Below are 4,847 nucleotides of genomic sequence, written 5' to 3'. Positions count from 1 at the left end.
CCTCCATATACTGCCAATTTGGAGTTAAGCACCCTCCATGATTCAACTTAATAGTAAATTTAGGATTATCCATGACCTAATTTACGCAAACAAAAAAGGAATCAACAGGTAGAATAAAATCAACATGCACCCCATTTCACAAATTAAATAAGGCACAACCCATAAAATCATCTTTTTCAACAAACAATTCACAAATTTGGTCAATTATTGAATAATACACACACATCGCAGCACAAAAAAATTTAATTTCAAAGCATGGTCACTCACAGTTTTATGCAGCAATGCTTCCGCCTTTGTTTGTCGTCCTTTGATTCTTGTATGCGCTGTTCAACAATAATGGAAGTTTTGAATTTTGGGTAGGTGGGTCATTAATGAAATTCAGAAAATGAATAAGAGAAGAAGGAGATGCGAATGAGAAAAGAAGAATGCGGAAAGAAGGAGAAAAGGAGAAAGGAGTGCGCCACTAGTAGAAAAAATGCTATTTGTAACTGGCGAAATTGACTTTTTGTAACTGGCATTGTTGGTTGCGAATGCCACCGTTACAACTAGTGAAAATTATTCGTAACCGGCTAATGTTAGTTACAAATAATATACTATTTGTAACTGTCTTAACCTAATGTCAGTTACAAAAAGTCTATTTTCCAAGTTATAAAGCATACTATTTGTAACTAGCATTAAGTTACGCCGGTTACAATTAGTGTATTATTAGTTACTGGCAAATCTTGATGCCGGTTACGAATATATATATATATATATATATATATATATATATATATATATATATATATATATATATATATATATTTAAATACTATTTGTAACTAGCATTAGATTACGCTAGTTACTAATAAATAAATAATTTTTTTATAAATATTTTATTCAAATACAAGAATGATAGTATATCCTACCAAATGACCCATCGTCAAATGGGTTACAACCTGTTACAATTCAACCAATAAAACAAGTACTCAAAATATTTCCACATAACTTTAATTCACCCACGACATACAATACAATCAAACACTCCAACTAATAACAATACAACAAAATAAACTATACTTTCAACAAAACAATAAAAACTTGAATAAATATTATTAGTCCCACAAAGCCGTATTATTTACAAACATTTACATGAACTTATGAATAACCCGACTTCCTGAGCAGTATTAAACTAATAACCCATATACTAACAATGGGTAGCTGTAAAATTAGTATATATAATTGATATCTAGATGACTAGAAACAGCGCACAATACAACGGCTATCTATTCAATGTATATACCTTCACAAGACCAAAGTAAAGTAATACTGAATCCAAACCAATCTAGTAGCTTGAATTAGACCAATCTTGTACCTAAAAAAATGAATCAACCAGAATTTTCAAGGAAGGATATCATCATTGTCCATGCCGGAAACACCATCTTGGGAACTTGAAGCCCCCGAGCTTGTTAGGAGTTGGATCGACCTAAGAGCCATACACAAGTTGAACCATTAGACCTTCAGAAGTTCTTTTCAGATGTAGAGTCCTCGCAAAATATAGAAAACTACAATTACTAAATGATAGGAAAATAACAATTTGGTAAACAACATTAAATAATTCTAAACACTTGATCAATATCTTGACACTTGCTTGAGCACCAAAAAGGTTTGCATGAGAGAAGCTTTGCTTTCTTTCCAAAAAGAATTGTGCATGGTAATTATTGCAGATTATGAAACTCAACCCAAAATACTATCTCATGTCCCTTTAATGTCACCATATCCATTATATGATAGTATAGTGTATAGTAACAAACTTTAATCAAAATCACAATTTTTAAGAGGGGAGGCAATGATTATATAGTGCTAATAATATAATATAACTTGATTATAGATGTTTACATTATAAGAGCCGGTAGAGGTACCTATAAATCATTATTAATAAGAGACCAAGAGTGGATATACACCTCCACTCTAAGTACACGATATATATTCCTAACACAAGTAAGCTTAAAAAAATCCTAAGAGATCGACTATATATTGTGAAAAGTTATGGTAGTCTTTCTAGAGCATCAACTCATTACTCTTCACTGAATTGAGAGTTGTTCGAGATTAATTTCAGAGTATAATATTTAGCAAGGGGGAGTAGTAGCAGAATACAGTAGAAAGGGGGTAGCGGCAGCTTGTGTATAGTAACAACCTATCATAGCAACCATAAACACGGCAACAACGCGTGACAACAATAGCCAAATTTGCAAAAGCATCCCATCAATAACAACTACCAACACTAATACACACACCCACAAACCTGACCCAGGATAATAGCAACAAATTACCCACAAAAAAGTCTACTGTATTTAAATCTTAAAATAGTCAAAGAAGATCACAGCAAAGGATATTAAATAACAAAAATGTCAAAGTCACAACTTAATCTGATGAAAAGTAGACAAAAAATCACTAAAATATCAACTTAACCACCAAATTTTTAAATAAACAAATTCCATAACACAACCATGCTCACATACATGGTATTCACGAATTTTAGCAAAAACACTCCAATGCAAGATTACTTATTATCATACAACATGTCCAAATACAGAGGATTTATTTAAACTAGATTTCTTGAAGATTACTGCTTCTCAACTTCAGAATGCTTTCCCATATAGACTTCACAATGGACATCATTTTCTTTCTCAATTTCAAAATGATCATCATTCCGTTCTTTTATAAAAAGAAAAGAAGGCTTATAAAGAGGATCGATTGGAAAACAGAACAAAGCATAATACAAAGTACACAACAGGATATAAGAAATCCAAATCTAGAAGTAAAAATAAGCAATAAAAACTTTTAAACTCGAGCATCTTTATAAAACATAAGGTAGAGATGAACCTAAGATTTCAGTAAAATATGCTAGAAGATGCACCACAGTAAAAATAATTAAATAAATCATCACATAGAAGCACATACATAGAACGATTGTTGAATGCTACAGTGAACAAGAAGTGACACCATAAAATATACCTAAAACAAGAAGTACTGACAATGATCATTCGACAGAGCCTGAGAGGACTTGATAATCCGATGAAGATCTGTGTCCATAAGTTCATAGACCAAATACACATCCTTGAAATTCTTTGGATGGGCTGGCACCATGACATCCTTCAAAGTAATCACATTATCATGCCTAAGGTGCCGACAACATGACATCCTTTACACAAATTAACTTGATTTTCGGTACTGAATTTCAGCTCTCATTCCTTCTCCTCTTTGTTAACCTTTTTGGGCTTTACTTAATCAAATATACTTAATCAAATATGCTAGTATATAATATAGTCTCTGCCTCTCTGATAATGATTCAGAATATCAACCCATGAACTTCAATCAATTTAATTAAATACCTTTAAACCTCAATATAAGCATTATTGCTGAACCCAAATTCGAAAATCAGCAAAAAAAATTCTACTAGAAAATCTTTAGAGATCGAAGCTGAGGAGGAAGACATTCGTCATTATGGAGGAGTACCTTCAAGAACAAAATCGAAATTACTCAGCTAACTGATCAACAACAAAGTTTAATTCGAATTTTAGGACATTGCAGCACTTGCTCTGCAATCTTTTTATTTATTAAATTTTTGGTCCAAACTTGCTCTGCAATCTTAGTCACCATTTCAGATTATCTTGCTTAATCCCTCAAGGTATTTTAGTTTATATGTCGTTTCTATTTCTCTAACTAGCTGGACCTTGTTGGATTCTTTTATCCTACACCTCTTTACCAAACTCTGTTAACTTTTTAAAATTAAATTAATCTACTAACCTTTGGTAGTTGGTTTGAAATAAAACATACAATAATCCTATAAATTGAAAGCCTATAACTAAAAGATTCAAGAACAAATTCTGAAACATACAGTGGGATACACTAATGAATTAAACACTCAAAACATATAATAAATTCTAAAAGCTATCCTTCAATTAAAGATCTTATCATAAAGATGCAGTAAACATACCAAATTAAACCTCTTTTTTTGCAATCTCTTTTTTTTCAATAGGAAGTTCTTCAAATTCTGCTTACAACAACACAGCAAACAATGAATAGGTTAAATACAACATAAAAAAAGCCCCAAAAAATGACTGAAAGCTTTTCAACTAGATGAAATAGAACGAAAAAAAAACAAAATAGGCTGTTACATATGAGCATACCCAAAACATTCTGGAAAAAGGTTTTAATTATTTCAATAAATATAGCGAAATTCAATATATAAGGTTAAAAAATTCGATTGGCAAATAGAATCGACTCAGAGTTATTATGTAAATTAAAAGGTTAAATCTAATAAAAACGAAGATAATCATGCGAAAAATTTTACCAGATGAATATTCAAGCAAATCGTATGGGCTGATAAGATTGTTTGAAACTCACGAATTGAACTGCAGAATGAAGTAATTAAAAACAAAGATCCAGCGAAAAGGGTAACGGTTTTAATGATTAGGGTTCTTTAGTACGAGTTGAGATTGACATTTGGATTGATTGAAACTCATAAATTGAATTGAAGATTGATGAATCGAGCGCACAAATAGGGGAAATTTGATTATACTCAAAAGAAAGAGGTTTGGGATTGAGGAAGACTCCAGTAAAGGGATATTGGGAATGTGATTTTTCAGCACTACTTTTATATTGCGTGGCTAGCTAAGCGCCATAATAGGTTGTATTTGTAGTAGTGTTATTGAATTTAAAAAGGGAAAATTACAAGAACCTGTAGACACCCATTTGTGTCTCCCCAAAACCAAACCCAGTAATGAATACCTTTTGCGTCGAATGATAATCGAACGAGGTGAAAGTGTGAAAGGTCAAGTGTTGCGGTTAGTTTTATTAAAAAT

At 31.7% G+C, this 4,847-nt stretch overlaps 1 long non-coding RNA gene across 3 annotated transcripts; it reads right to left on the bottom strand.

Moving 5' to 3' along the window:
• Nucleotides 1-1,001: 1,001 nt before the first annotated feature.
• LOC145568867 (uncharacterized) lies at nucleotides 1,002-4,643 on the bottom strand. 3 transcript variants are annotated; one of them, XR_014095994.1, is made up of 4 exons: nucleotides 4,337-4,643; nucleotides 3,980-4,036; nucleotides 2,998-3,498; nucleotides 1,002-1,508 (listed from the first exon to the last, which is right to left on the bottom strand). It is a non-coding gene; the product is annotated as an uncharacterized LOC145568867 (long non-coding RNA). The 3 variants fall into 3 exon arrangements; XR_014095993.1 differs by having other exon boundaries at nucleotides 1,002-1,465; XR_014095992.1 differs by having other exon boundaries at nucleotides 1,002-3,498.
• Nucleotides 4,644-4,847: the final 204 nt, after the last annotated feature.

Source organism: Chenopodium album, chromosome 11, assembly GCF_948465745.1.
Source record: "Chenopodium album chromosome 11, dcCheAlbu1.1, whole genome shotgun sequence".
In the NCBI taxonomy this organism is placed as follows: Eukaryota; Viridiplantae; Streptophyta; class Magnoliopsida; order Caryophyllales; family Amaranthaceae; genus Chenopodium; species Chenopodium album.
This window is presented reverse-complemented; position numbering and strand designations above follow the sequence as displayed.